At 28.7% G+C, this 15838-nt stretch overlaps 1 protein-coding gene across 2 annotated transcripts in view; it reads right to left on the reverse strand.

The window, feature by feature from the left end:
- The window catches only part of LOC105254897 (lachesin), a 158827-nt gene that overhangs the window by 134633 nt on the left and 8356 nt on the right, over nt 1-15838 (reverse strand). Inside the window, exons 1-2 of one of the 2 annotated variants that reach the window (XM_025409988.1) lie at nt 7959-8297; nt 7221-7290 (exon numbers count right to left, since the gene is read on the reverse strand). The gene's annotated coding sequence lies outside the window, so the exon portion shown is untranslated. Of the gene's footprint in view, nt 1-7220; nt 7291-7958; nt 8298-15838 lie in introns of those variants that run through there. The other variant, XM_025409987.1, reaches the window with a different exon arrangement.

The following is a 15838-nucleotide window of genomic DNA, read 5'->3' on the forward strand; positions in this document are numbered from 1 at the left end:
AATTGTTTTTCGCGACTTTAGGAGCGGCTATGGTTATCTAGCTAATCCGAGAAAGAAATATGTATCTTTAATACCACTGTTGCGTACTTTGATGTATTAATTTGTATTCAAGAAAGAGCTGTAAGCAAAAAATTAATTTAATAATTTTATAAATTAATTCTTCAATATCAAAATCTTCTATTTTTCAATATCCTTATCCGTAAAATAGATCACTAAATTTTGTTTAGATTACATATTTTTTACATGCTCTCTATTTAAATAGCGTGAATATGAGTAACACATTTTATATAAAATATTATCTGTTATTGCATATTTCTTAGTGCGAGGAAAGAGAATAACAGAAATATAATATTGACATTTGTATCACCTCATCTACGATGTTTTTTTTTTAATTGACGAATAATGATGTCATCAATTATAATGAAGGAAACGTCGTGGATTGTCTTTCACATCACATTGCGTACTGTTTTATAAAAGCGAATATTTTTATCGAGCTATTTCGGTCGTTTCGAATTATGAGGGAAAAAATTCATGATGAATGCAATTTTGGAAAACTAACAATTCTTGCGATGACACATACAGGGGGAAGTCCGTTGCAACGTGACAGTAAAAAATAAAAACGACAGTTGCAAACCCTCAAAATATTTTTCGCGTAACAAAATAATAATGAACAAATAATTTTGTTTTCAAATCTCTTATTAATTATCAAGTTGATTACGAATACGCATTAATTGCAGCAATCTGTTATGTTGTACCATACGTAAAAACGTGTAAAGATACTCTGCGAGATAAATCGCGTGATTAATCAATACATAATTCTCGATTATACGATGAGAATGTTATGTTAACATAAATGGTGCTTTTCTGGGCACTTGATCATGATGTAACTATTCACATATGTCCGCAAATTGAGGCTATCGAAATGCATCTGCATTATATTGTTCTGTCTATCTCGATGTTTTATCTCTCGTTATTTTCCAATGAAGAGACAGATAATTTCATAAATCATATCTTGCTAAACATTCACTATTGACATTTTTGAAATATTTGCTTGTGTTTTTCAGATATATTCAGGTTTATATGGGTCATTTTTATATGTCATTTCGAGAGAAAATCAAGCTTGATTTTATATTAAATATCAAATAATGTAAAATTTTATATGTAATTTAGCGCGTTAAAATATAAATTATACAAGGTTGTTATACTATCAAATATGCGATTAATCAAATATATTCAAAGTGTACAATGAAAAAAAATGTTTTGGTACAGTTTCGTAAATAAATCGAATAATTTTTATCTACTGTCAAATATCACACATTCCATCTTGACATATTTTCTTTTTTTTATTACAGACAGTCACAGCGTGTGACATTTGTAATTGATCAAAGGAATTGCTGGTGCATGCACACACATATACACATATATAATATACGTGTCAATTCCAATGTTACGTCACATTTATGCGAAATATCAAAATGAATATCTTCGAAAAATGTCTTTAAGTCTATTTTGGACGATCTATAATTCGCGAAAAATAAAACTGAACTCTACTTATAATTCTATCCAATTCATACAAAAGATAAATATATACACATGCAAAATACATATTAAGATATATATGGATATTGGACAAGGCAGAAAATATGCGATATATAAAATTATATTTATAATGTATACATATAATGCTATCTTGAATTGTAGATCGTTTAAAACGGACCTTGAAAAATAATTTATATGAAGAAATTATATAGCTACATATATATCCGGTCTATTACTCACGATTAAGAGTAGAGAAACATTCCCATTAGCCGTTATGAAGACAAGGAAGCGACGCTAATCGCGCAGCAACGAGGACGATGAAGATGGGGCCTGCAGTTTTAATTACTGTTTAGTCCGGATTAGTTCAGTCAATTAAACGCTTTGTCTGGCAGCGACAGGTCACAGCCATACGCCGTTCCGAACGATATAGCTCGTATGGTATGGTAATTCGAAATAGCGCCCTCGCGAGTGCCATATGTCAACGACACGGAATTAATTATCGCCATGAACACCCTTCTCTACTTCCCCACTTCTACGTTTCGATTACAGCTAAGCGATAATTCGATTCTACCGGGAATGTAATGACCAAGATCAGAAATTGATGTCACGTGCCATTAAACATGTGTGAGTTTATAGTGGCAGTTTCAGATCTAATCTCAGATTTCATTTCAAAATCCTTGATCATTCATTCTATCATCATTATAATCTTTCAGTTTTTATATTTTTCTAAATATAATTTATATCTTAATTATTTAAATCAATTATGGTAATCGATGAATTGATTTCATTTTCAACATTAAAAGATTAAAATCAATATTTTTCTTATGTCGTTAAACAAATGTTGCTAAGAATGGCAAACAGTCATATATCATTTTAAATTAAAATTTAATATATATAGTGCTTTCAAATCAAATATACTCGTCAAACATTTAATATGCATAGTCAGTTCGTTCTATATATTTTTGCGATTTATTCACAAAATTGTCTGATATATAAATCCCATGAGATACAATCACGACCAGTTATTTGCGATATACTCTAGTAGCGCACTGTAATGGCTGACCATGTCACAGACATATTTAATTTTCATTAAATAGATGCATATATAAGTGGCACTAATTTAACCTCGTGCAAAGTATCACGGGAATCCTTGGAGAAAGGTATGGAGGAAATTTCGGAGAAAATTTCTTGTAAACGAGAAGTAAATACTAACGTTATGTGGGTAGACCGAAGGGCATGAAACGTGATTGGTTGCCGAACATTTGCCGGAAATTGTAACTGGCGGGTATAGAGTTAGTCTGTAAACGTTGCCGTGAAGTTATTTGCGCCTGAAACTATGTATATGGGATGTCCTATTACTATCGGATGTCCTATCGCCAGCTTGTAGCTTCGAGAAGTGCAGTATAAATTTACGAACCAAAATACGTTATGTACGCGAATATACTCATGAGTATCCAATTAATAATACTGACAATGACTGCACGTTACCGCATTTATTACATTTACGATACTTTCTACGTCACTTACATGGAAATGCAATATGTTCATATTCGAATCGTCGGCAGGGTTAATATTCACAATCCGTTACATTGTGTATTGTCACCCTCGTAATGGGATACATTTCCGCAACGCGATCATTGGCCGCGCTTACAAAGATCAGTTCTAGTTGCGTTGCTTTAGCCCCTATTTATTGTCGAGACAAACCCCTAAATTCGAACGAGGGTCGATTTATCGACGTGACGCAATATGGGGAATGGACACATTGGACATTCATATAGGAAGTTTCCAACGGTGCGAGAACAAAACACGATTAGCCATTCACTGCACGATACTTTTAACATTCTACGACGTTAATGGACTTGTGATATACTGCAGATTGCAAAATAGTATGCCCATATATAAAGTATAATTATAACGATTAACTTCTACACGCAGAGATTTGGAATTTATAACACTATATTTATTTCCAAGAAATCATATTTTATCATATTTCGCAAGAAAAACGTGTCGTTCTTACAAAAAAAACACGATGTTATAATTAACACAGAAATAGACTGGTCTTTAAATGAAATGCATAAATTTAATTACGCATTTAATCGCGTTTGCAATTTTCGAATTGATTATGATAGCGCAATATTTTATTATGAAACAGAATTTTTAATTAATAAATATGGTTATATAAAATGCTTAAAATGGAAAAAGGACGTTTTTATATACGTTCAATGTTTTATTTGTATGACATAGTTTATAATAATTCCTGTGCATATTAATGTTTAATGTTTTATATCTCAAAAAATACAATATTTTATATCTCCCATTTATATACAAAATTTAATATTTCGTATTATTTTTATAAACAAGAACATCGTATCTTTTTCAACATCTTTATTTTTCTCTTGCGGCATTAGCGAGAAGAATTATTTAATTTCTCGAACAAACAAAATAGATTTTATATACGAGGATAATTATAATTGTAGAGTTTAGGTTCCTTTTGTTATTCTGTGTTTTGAATACAGGAATTTGCAAAGTGCAATATTGTAATCATCGATATTAGCGGTTGCAATTACACATGACAAAGTAACGTAGAATGGCATGCAGCGTCATTATTCAAGTCGAATTACAGAGGCTTTTGACGTGACACTGTTACAGTGAATACAGGCGTATACTCTGCTTGCCATTATCGAACCAGATAATTATCCTCGTTTCATCAGGTTAGGCTCGATAGAGTCTCGATTCATTGCCTGGCCGTATTTCTCCAATTAAATACGGAACGCCTTCATCTCTCTCCTAGTATGCAATTAATTAACGGCACTACTTCTAGTGGATTTTTCGTCTCTAATTCACTGATAATACATAATATAAATTTTCCGAACATTATATATTTAATTAATTATAGAGTATAATGAGACTAAATTATCGAAAGCATACACATGAATAAATATAAAACATTATTTTATTATTAACGCGAATTATTATGTAGAATATATTAGGTTTTCATATTTTTTAATTAAGATTTAAAAATGATAATTATTTTCTTTAAAATAATTAGCGTAACTCCTAAGATTAATACAATTAATAAGATGCCGTAAATATTTTTCTATAATATATTTATAAAATTGATATTTATTATAAATATTATTGTCATCAAATATTTATGATAATTTACTAATAAAATAACATTGAATTTTTTAAGATACTGCTTTAAAATTTTAATTAAAAAATATAAACGTGTATTAGATATTATCATCCAATTTGATAAAATAATGTTTTATATTTTAGTTATCATGGAAGCAGAAGTTTGGACAAATAACGACTAAGAAAGGATAATATATGTAATTTGTTTATCGAATAATTGTATTTGTTAAAGAATTATCTTGGATTTAACAGAATATTCTAATTTGAAGCTTAGTTACCAAGATGTTGTATATAATGTCAGCGTAAATGAAGTCTGTTTCGTTTGTTTGAGAAATTAAATAATTCCTCTCGCGCACGCTCAACATTTTGCAAGGAAGAGAAAGAAAAGCGCGATGTTCAAAAAATTGAATAATTCTTCTTATTTAACAGCGCAACGTGAAAATGCTCAGCGACAAGCGTGACGAGAATCGCAAAGAGTCCGAGAGAATTGGTTATGCAGTACACTCGCAATGAACCCTTGAGGGCATGCTTTTATACATTTCCGCGTGTATATGTATGTACTTACCCCGTATGCAAAAGAGTGCGCATGCATATGTACATTTATGCTCGCACAGAAATCTCGTATTGTCACGTTTTATATGCATCCTACACGTACTTCATGCATTTATGCGTGATATGTGCACATGTAGCTATAGCCAGTGTTATTAGAGTCTCTGACCTACATCATAGCTTCAATTACAAGAGGTAGATAAGGACTGAACCCTGTACCGATTCCGTCATTGCTATTGAGAGATAATCCTCTTTCACACACAATAGAACACTTATCTATCGAGAATATCACTAGGAAGATAATTATCTCGATAAGTTGGCGAATGTATGAATGTTTCTAATTTCAGATATTTTTGTGTAATTTGAAAAATATACGAAAATATGAAGTCAAATATATACATATAGTATTGCTACATCATTAATATATTACTAAATTAATAAATTATTAAATAAACAAACAATATTATAAATATATCACTCGTTGTATTCTCAATATAAAACGTGATAATATAAAACGTGATACTACAGTTTCTACTAAGCATATATGTACGCGTATGTATGTAATTTTGAAAATTTTGTTCTGTGCATAGATGGAGTGCTCGGATGGATTGTTGCAAAAATTATTATTTTAACATCATTTTTTTATAATACAAATTTTTTTTAGTAAAACTAATTTTGAGAATTAATTCATAGAAAATTTTTTTATTCTGTAGAATATTTGAATTGTATTTTACTTTATTCCGAGTAATAGAATAAAATCACATTGGATTCAATAAAAAATATGAATTAACAGACTATGAAAATTTGAATAAAATTAATATTTTATTAAATAAGTTAAAATATGTGATGTATTTATAATATTTTTTGTTATTCATGCATATTTCTAATATATATAATATTTGTGTGTACACATATACACATAAAATAAAACTTATAAATATTTTATTAAATGTTTGACACACACACATATATATATATTAAATAAAATAAAAGAGACTTCATATTTTATATAACAATGCAAAATTACACACGAACCATGCGACTGTCGAAATGTCGAAACAATTATTTTGCAAAACAAGTAATACATTATAATCAAGTAATATATAAATAAAATAAATTATCTCACGTATATATGTCTATGGTTCTATGCTATGATTGCGTCACCATCGCCCGATCTCTCTAGCCTCTTTCTCTATTTTTTTGTCTTCTGCTGCTACTCTTCACAGCATTCGATAAACATTCGCGGAAATCCGTTAATTATAGTCGCACAGCATTTGATCGGTACTCTCGATATTATTTGCATATGCAACGCGCATTTTATTATATCATACTGAAAGAATAATGCGAAAGAATACGATTGCACGATCTATTCGATCTCGCGAATTAATAGACGAATTTCGAGCAGGAGAAAGATTGAAACTTGCGCGTCCAATTCACACATCACCGCTCGCGGCGATACTACACCTGTTGCTCGTAGATATATTTTCTGCACTTTGCTCGCAATTTAAATTATAATATATAATATATTTGATTGTAATTTTTTTGATATTTTGAAAATTCCTTTCATTACTGGCTAATTATCATCGTCGGTGCATGAACGCTTTTATATTCGAATATGATTGTAAGATGACTGTTATTCATCGTTGAATTTAATTTTGCTTTATCTAATTAATTCCAAATCATCGGTCAAAGTAATTTGTGATATATATATATATATATATATATATATATATATATAATTTATAATAAGCTATAAATTAATTTATTACTTTTTATATATATGATTATTATATGTTACATATGATTTAATTAATCGATAATTTGGATTTATATGAATCATACAATTTTATAAATTGAAAGAAAAAAGTTTTTTTTAATAGAAGCTTTTAGAAAGATTTATATAAAAATCTTTTTTTCTTTCTTGTTTAATTTATTCAAATAATAAAATCGAATTCATGCGACTTTTAACAATTAATATATAAATAATAAGCACTTACCTTAGAGTTGCCCCGCCGGTGTAAGGATGTCTTTCCTTTGTCGTTGTCTCAAGTTGTCAGTTATGTTGATCTGTAACAACAAATGGAAGATTTAAATTGTAGTAACGTTTAAAATAATTAATATTTCAAAACTTATGATGCATTGAACTTATATTCGGAGGTGCATATAATAATAAGATAAAATAATTTTAATTATAATAAAATAAAATTTTGAAAAGAAAACTATTAACATCTATATATAAAAGTTATAAGATATATATAAGATTATATACTTATATATATATATATATATATATATATATATATATGATATATTTTCTCATTACGTCAAAATGTTGAGAGAGTTATATAACTTTTCAATATAATACATAATTCGGAGTAATTTATTTTAAAATTTATATGGAGTTACACTCGCATCCCTCTTTTCCATTGATCAAAAAAGATATGTCTTAAAAAAAATATCAAATGTAAAATATTTTATTATAGATATTTTTAAAAAAATACCTAAAATATCTATAATAAAATATTTTACTTGATCGTATTTTTAAGACATATCTTTTTTAATCAATGGAAGAGAGGGATGCGAGTGTGTAATATATGTATATATATATATATATATATATATATATATATATAATCATAATTTAGACTAAATTATTATCGGAAAAATGAAAAAGAGTGAACAATATGTTTAGTTTGAAAATAATATAAATGATAATTAATTTATGAATTACTTACCATATACGCATTGCCTGATGCTGTTCCAGATCTGTTTTTCCTCTGTTGTTTATCCCTTGGTGTTTTCTCATAACACTCACTCGCGAAAACACGATTCATTATAATTAGTTGTATACGCAACGATCGCGAGACTTTGCACGGTACTTTCAATCGCGAAATAATCACGAGAGATACACTTTTGTATATCGTAAGAAAGCAACACGAAAAACACAATTCACGTAACGCTTACACGAGACGAAAATTATGTGTCACTCGTTACAGTAATGCTATCTCTATTGTTAATGCATGTATAGTACATGTACAATAACACAAATTGTAAAACCAGAAGATTAAAGTAATGAAAAGTCATAATAATCGCTTAATAAATAATTAATATATGTTTCTCATTTTAGAAAAATGTAAAACATCGAATAAGAAAAAAATTTATTTCTCTAAACATTGTTAGAGAATATAATTATTATCCGTAAGTATGATAATCGAAGAATCGTGATAAAATTTATAATTTTCGTCTCTGTCTCTTCTTATTTTTAATGATGAATGATTGTGCTTTGATAAAGATTTATGCAGTCTTATATCGGTTATCGAAAGTTAATTAATTGTTAATTGTTAATAAGAGAATTTTAATTCGACATTTGTCGCGATTAGGAAAAGAATTTAATAATATACAACGCGTTTCACTAGCTACTTGACTGCTCGAGCGTCGCCGTGCGAATGATAATAAGACCGCGGCAAACAATGACGCGCTATACGCCATCAAGGTTGAAAACATGATTGATAATTCGTTGTCGAAATATTTCACGTATTTTGACACACACATACACACATACTTATGTATATATGTATGTGATAACATGTCTGGCCTTGACGATGTATAACGCGTCAGTGTTTACATATCGTGGTTCTGTTATTATTCCCACGCGACACTCGAGTCAAGTAGTGAAAATGCTTTATATATTTTTGAATTCATATTATTGAAATAAGTGATTATTTTATATCACGATTTTTCATCACTTTAAACTTTCAATCTTACAATTATATGTACATGTATCAATAGAGATAGCATTACTATAACAATAGAGATAGCATTAATATAACGAGTGACACATGATTTTAATCTCGTGTAGAATCATCGAATAAATGTACTTTTCGTATATATTATGCAGTCATATATTACTCTCACAATATAACAAAACGTATACATATCTCCTATGATTATTACGCGGTCGGGAATACCGTGCAAAGTGCTTCGCGATCTTTGGCGTATACGACTAATTATAATTAATCGAGTTTTCACGAATGAGTATGTAGCTCAAAAAACAGCAAAAGATGAACAAGAAAGGAAAAGAGGACTACTGGGAAAACATCGGACAACATGAGATAAATAATGTATCAATTATCCGTTTATATTATTTTTAAAATAGATATATTGCTTGTTTTTTTCTTTTTCTCATTTTTTCGAAAATGATTTATTCTAAATTATCGAACAACGCGTGTATAAAATATTCCAGATTTTATTTTAAAATATCTAAAATATTTATAATAAAATACTTGATGCTTGTTTTTTATAATTATTATTTTTAAAAATGCATGACAAATGATGGATCGATATTATAATACAAGCGTACAAATGGATTTATGTAAAATTTAAATGCCTTGAACAGATGTTTCTGTCAAAGTTGCTTATTTATAGCGTTAAGTGTTACAAGAGTCGTACAGACTAACGAAGAGATATTACGAAAAGATACATATTAATTAATAACACGCTGTATGATATTTGCTTTGCACCTTTTCACGTTTAAAGATCTCAAGAAAGCGTAATAACAATGTAGAATTCGAGACAGAAGTTTCCATATCTCATACAAATAAAATTCTGAATCATTTTTATCCAATTCTTTTCAATTTTTTTTTGCAATCGATATGCGTTTCAATGAAATTTTTGACCACTATATTGTTGCAATACAAACAATAAGTAAAGTATTTCGTTTGGACATTTGATGCCAGCATGGATTTAAAATAACATGTAATTTCAGAAATATGTATACATATATATAAAATTATGAAATTATATAAAGAGAGAGCAATATTATTTAACTATATATTATTGATAAAATTATTTATATGAAAAATTTACTTTTCTAATTTATTATACGATCTCATTCATTGATTCTCAGCGCATCATTTATCAACGAGTAATTAAGCCAATTCAATCTTCCACGTAATTAAGTTAATTCAAGATTCATAAAAGAGTCTGAATTAATTGGATCTACTATTTTCTACCATATTCTTTATTTCGGAGAATTACTAGAATGCTGACTGACTCACACGTTTTTATAAAAGAAAAAATAGTTTATTGGTTCATTTTGCAAAAACCTAGTTTATAACAGCAAAAGACTAGAGACTGTTGCAGAACACATATTTGGAAAATATTAAGTTTAGAGATATACGTACAGGACGATACTGATAAGTTAACAACTTGCTTTAATCGATTCAAAGTTCATGACTTCAAGTTGAAGTAAGCGAATTGTAACGCTAGCACCTACCTATTTACCCAAGAAATTTGGAAATCTACAATTACAAACTTCTCTGAAACCTTTCGTTGAATTTCAGCGACGTTCTTAGCACTCAATAAAATTAGACGCGATGTTCATTCATTCAATATTAACGGCACTCATCTTTTCTCCCCTATCATTTTAATTCTTTTCATTGAATTCAATCGTATTTTAATTATCTTCAATAATATAGAAATATTTTGTGACGAATGAATAAATCGCAATAAAGACAAATTGTTTTCATCTTTTTATTAGAAAAAAATCAAATAAAATAATTAAAAAGCGGTAGAAAATTTTAAGGTTCAGGATTAAACTTAATTTAATTTAATAGTATAATATAAGTAATATAAGTATTTTTACATCGTTTGTGTTTACATCGTTTGTGTTTACATTTCTCAACATCTCATTTATTTTATCTACGATTATTTAAATTTAAACTGACTTAATTTTTATTTTTAAATAGTGTTAATTTTTTCTTGAATTATTTTACTTCATCCTATTAAACACATTATTATTGCCATATTTTGAATATATCTACATAAGATGATGATTGATTTTTTATTCTATTTATTCTATTGTAGTTTTCATATAATACGAAATATACAAATTATTTTTTAATAGTTATTTATAAAGAAATAAATTTAAAATTATTGTAGATAAAAAATATAAAATAAATTTAATAAAATATTGATAAAAAATATAATCAAATATTTAAAATTTAAATATTAATTATTTTATTACATAGTTTATTATATTCAACTGTTTTATATTATTTATAAAAAACAGTACAGATAATATATTTCAAGAAGTATAATTTATGTATAATTTATTAATTATAAAAAATTTAGAAATAGAAAATTGCTCAACGTATTATAAAGCAAGATTAATATTGGAGCACAATTATAGTCCGATATATTAACAATTTATAAATGTGCGTAAATGTTTGTTTATGGTATATTTGTGGCTCTTTATATAAAGTACTTTTATAAATTCTGTTGTTTCAAATATAAATCACTATCGTGCATGATATTCGATCTCATGGTCAGAATTTTTGTGAAATTTTATAGGATTTTTATTTAATACGCGTCATGTTTAATCAAAGCAACGTTGCCACAGCAATATTGCATTACTCTCGCCTGCATACCGTTATCCTGTAAAGTTTCGATATTGTAGCGATAGTGAAAACAGATATTTTTGAAAAGCACATTTGCACATTCTATAGCTAACGTAATGAATGCAAATCTTTCTGTGTGATTAATAATAAATTTATAATAATAAATTTAAATCAATTTTTAAGTCAATTTTTTAATGTCTCAATTAAAAAGTTTGATTACAATCTATATCAGATTTTGAGATTCTTCAGCCTTAATTCTTAAGGAATGCAAAAAACGAAATAGCCAAAAACGTAGTGTAAAATTGAAATATCTCGGAAAAATAGTAATAAATATAGAATTAATTATTAATATCAATGACTTCTTTTATCCATCATTTAATGTTAGAAATTAAAAATCATCGTGATTAAATTTATTGATATCTTTTTTATTCAATTATACAGAGAACTAGTTTATACGGATAGTTTTAGCATTACTTCGGCTATAGACTTGCCATACAGCTTCCGGGATGGATGTCAAAGTTATATGGTCGCCGAGGTTGAAATTATTGATTTGTTATAATTGCGGTGCGATAGTTGGTCATGCCAGAATCACAACGCCCAACAAACCGGTTATACTAGGTAGAAGTAACAACTTTATTAATGCATCGACGTGTTACATTTGCGTCGCTATAGTGGTAAGCCACTACGAGCTGGTCTATTGCATGTTGGGATTGTTGATATTTTATTGACACAGTGAAATATTACGTTAATAATTAATATCTTCGATTAAATTCTATCAATTAATTTTGTGTTTGTAATGTTTCAAAACTATCAGTTAATTCTATCATTTTATTTTAAATTTGTAATATTTTAAAACTATCAATGTTATACATATATCTTGATGTATAAGTTTATTGAATTTAATTATTTAATCAAACTTTTATTTTAATGAATCTTTATACTCTGTAATTTAAAGAAAAAAAACTTATTTTTTTTTATTACATGTACACGCATATACTGTGATATAAATATTTAAAAATTGACAAATATTTTAAAATTTGGCTTTTTTTCTTTTAAATTTCAAAATAAGATATTAAATATGTTTCGTAACTTTTTGATTTTACGCAAAAGATATTTATGATCAAAAAGTAGAAAAATTTACAATTTGAAGAGTTCACTATATCTTATTCTATTTCTCTCTCTCTCTCGTTCATGATTGCAACAAAATAACCTGTCTATTTAATGTCTATTTTAATGTCTATTTAATGTCTATTTTCTTCTACCAATGGTTTTGCAAGCAAACGGGTCGATTTTTAAATGTATTAACATACTATTTCTATGTGATATAGATCGACCTGGCAGTATCTCACCTCGAAAGTGACTAACGGTGAACGGCCACTTACCTAAATATATACGCTCTCTTAATTATCAGACGTGTTCAGCTCGACAGCCACTCTAATTTATGCCGGCAGATGAATGTGCACGAGGTTGTGTCAAACTATTAACTACGTAGATAGGCATATCTGCTAGAAGGATTTACGTCAATTCTAGTTAGATAAGCCGCATTGTAGAGTAGAAAATCTTTGGATCTATCGTGAAATTATTTTTTTCTCGTTTGCTTTTCAAATCTACATCTTCATATCTCTTCATGTAACATGCTGCGATATTTGCAAAGATATTTTTTTGATTAAGTTTTGGTTAAGTAACAATAAAACCCGTTTTGTAAATATAACGAGTAGTTCACGCATATTTCGGGTATATTTATAGTTTTGATATCCTACGTATCTTCTTTCAATAATATTAGATGTAATTTAGCTACCTATATTTTCGAATATTTTTTTGCAGAGTTGCCTCGTCTTTTCTGCTGCAATCTTCGGCTTTTCCTCTTTTTTCCGTAGACAGTAAAGTAATTTCCGCGAGATTCGGTCGAGCGTCTCATTCATCCAGAATATCTCCTCTTGCGCCAACGCTTTGAGCCCCGCAGCTTGAGCTGCGCGATAATGTTTGTGCGGCGCTGATTGCCTTTCGAAAGATTTCTCGACTCGGTGAATTGAAAGGTTCAGACTTTTTCATTCGTAGCCGAGGTAAGTTCTTCTCAGATGTAAATCACTCGCTGGAAATCAATCGACCAATCTCCGGAACGCTTCAAATAAATTGCTGGAGCTTTTCAATTTTTTTTTCTTGCTATAACAAAAGATAGGACTATTTCTTACACGTTAAAACGTGCGGCAGAATACGCTATCTGTTGTTACATTTTTTCCAGTATAAAAGAATATTATGTACAATCATTATATAAAATTTGCACGAAATAGTAAATATATTTTTATGTATAATAAAATGTAATTTTGCGATAGGATTTATATTTTTGTGTTTAAATATTTTATCGATAAATATTATTTATGAATTCCCACAATATAATAATTTTAGTACAAAAAAATCTAATTTATTTAATGTTAAAAAAAATTTTTTTTTGTTATATAACCACTAACAAGAGTGATAAATAATATGAGATAAAAATGGCTGTCATTTTATTAATATTATTGTAATCAGGAAACAAATTTAAATTTTAAATAAAGAAATAAATATAAATGATTAAGGAAATAAATATAAAAATTGTAGAATATAAAAATTTGTTAAATACAAAAATTCGCTTGGTCAATATGGTGGTTTGCGTGGTCAATGGTTTTTTTTTCTAGAATTATCGTCCATTTTGTATTCTTATTAATGCTTCATCGATAAAATATTGCAAAAAATAAATCGCTGGGATTCGAGTTGAAAATACGATAAGCAGTAAATCAAGATGTGACTGTAAAGGGGCGGATCGTCTCTGAATGAACGCATATGCAAAGTTTGCTGGTATACTTATATTTCCTCAAAAGATTGAATAAATTTCTCACAAATATATGCGTTTTTCTAAAGATATAATGAGAAAAAAGTCGAATGCCTCCGCAATGATTAGACATTAATCATCGTCGTTATCTTCACGATGAATGCAAGTATCGATTCGCGGATGAAACGTTTTATATTATGGTCTGATAAAGTATCGGCGTAAATATTTTTCTCAAACGAGCGAAATGGTATTATCCTGGAATGGTAGAATTTAATGGAGTTTGAAAGCGAGGCCACTGCACACGTAGATGAAAGTAATAAAGTAACAGACACCAGGATCAGGGATGAATAAGAATCTCTCCTAACGCAAACACATATACGCATACCTTTTCTGACTTTATTTGCCAAGTAATCGCTTAAATCCAAACTGCACTTTCATGACAATAAGTTTTACTGCACGTAACTGGTCGATCGTATTTTCAGTCCGGTCTTTCCGCAATATCACATAATATTGCCGATGCACCACGCAATGCAACGTGACGTACGATACCTTGTCGATATGTCTGCGACATATGGTATCTCCATGACATTTCATCTGTCGAGTTATCCAGTGTATCTTCGATCGCGCCCCAAGGTATATGATATGACGTTCAGCATTAAAATATTTGAACAGTTAATATTATTTGAAATTAATTATAAAGATAATTTTCATTGTATTTAGTATACAAAATTCCATTAATTTTTAATAACAGGTAATTTTAAATAAGATAATTAGATAACGTTAATTTTAAGTAATATATTAGATTAAATATCGCATTTATTTTACATTACAGAGATAATTTTGTCACACAATCTTCAGCGAAATTGCATACTTATAGTCTTATTTTATACATCACTTCTTACAAGGGCGATATAATGGATGTAATTTTGCATCCACGGCTAACTTTGTATTATACGAAGTGGATCGTGGTAATCAGCACTTTCGGGGTTATAAGCATACTGAGGGCAATGACTTTACTTTAGTAAACTTGATAATTAGTCAGTGGTTATGTAGTAGTCGAAGCTATTCACACCGAGATAATTGATAAAAGCGAATAATAGTGTTCGTTAGGAAAATTCCGGATAAATATAAAGTTGGCCTTATGAAAGAAATAATTTTAAGAACATCGAAAGAGAAAGGGATCAATAATAACTAAAATAATTAAATAGAATTCGAAAATGTCTCGTAAGAGAAACTTGATAGATTTGGAACATCAAATAATGCGAATATGTATGAATAAATATTTCTGTGCGATTTTGTAAGAATGACTCGCGCTTGAAACGATGAAGTGTCGCTTAACTCGCGACCGAAAGCAATTTTACCTGCGAACAGACATAATGCTCTCGGGAGAAATGCAGTTGCATACATC

This window comes from Camponotus floridanus, unplaced genomic scaffold (assembly GCF_003227725.1).
Source record: "Camponotus floridanus strain SB8 unplaced genomic scaffold, Cflo_v7.5 scaffold3, whole genome shotgun sequence".
In the NCBI taxonomy this organism is placed as follows: Eukaryota; Metazoa; Arthropoda; class Insecta; order Hymenoptera; family Formicidae; genus Camponotus; species Camponotus floridanus.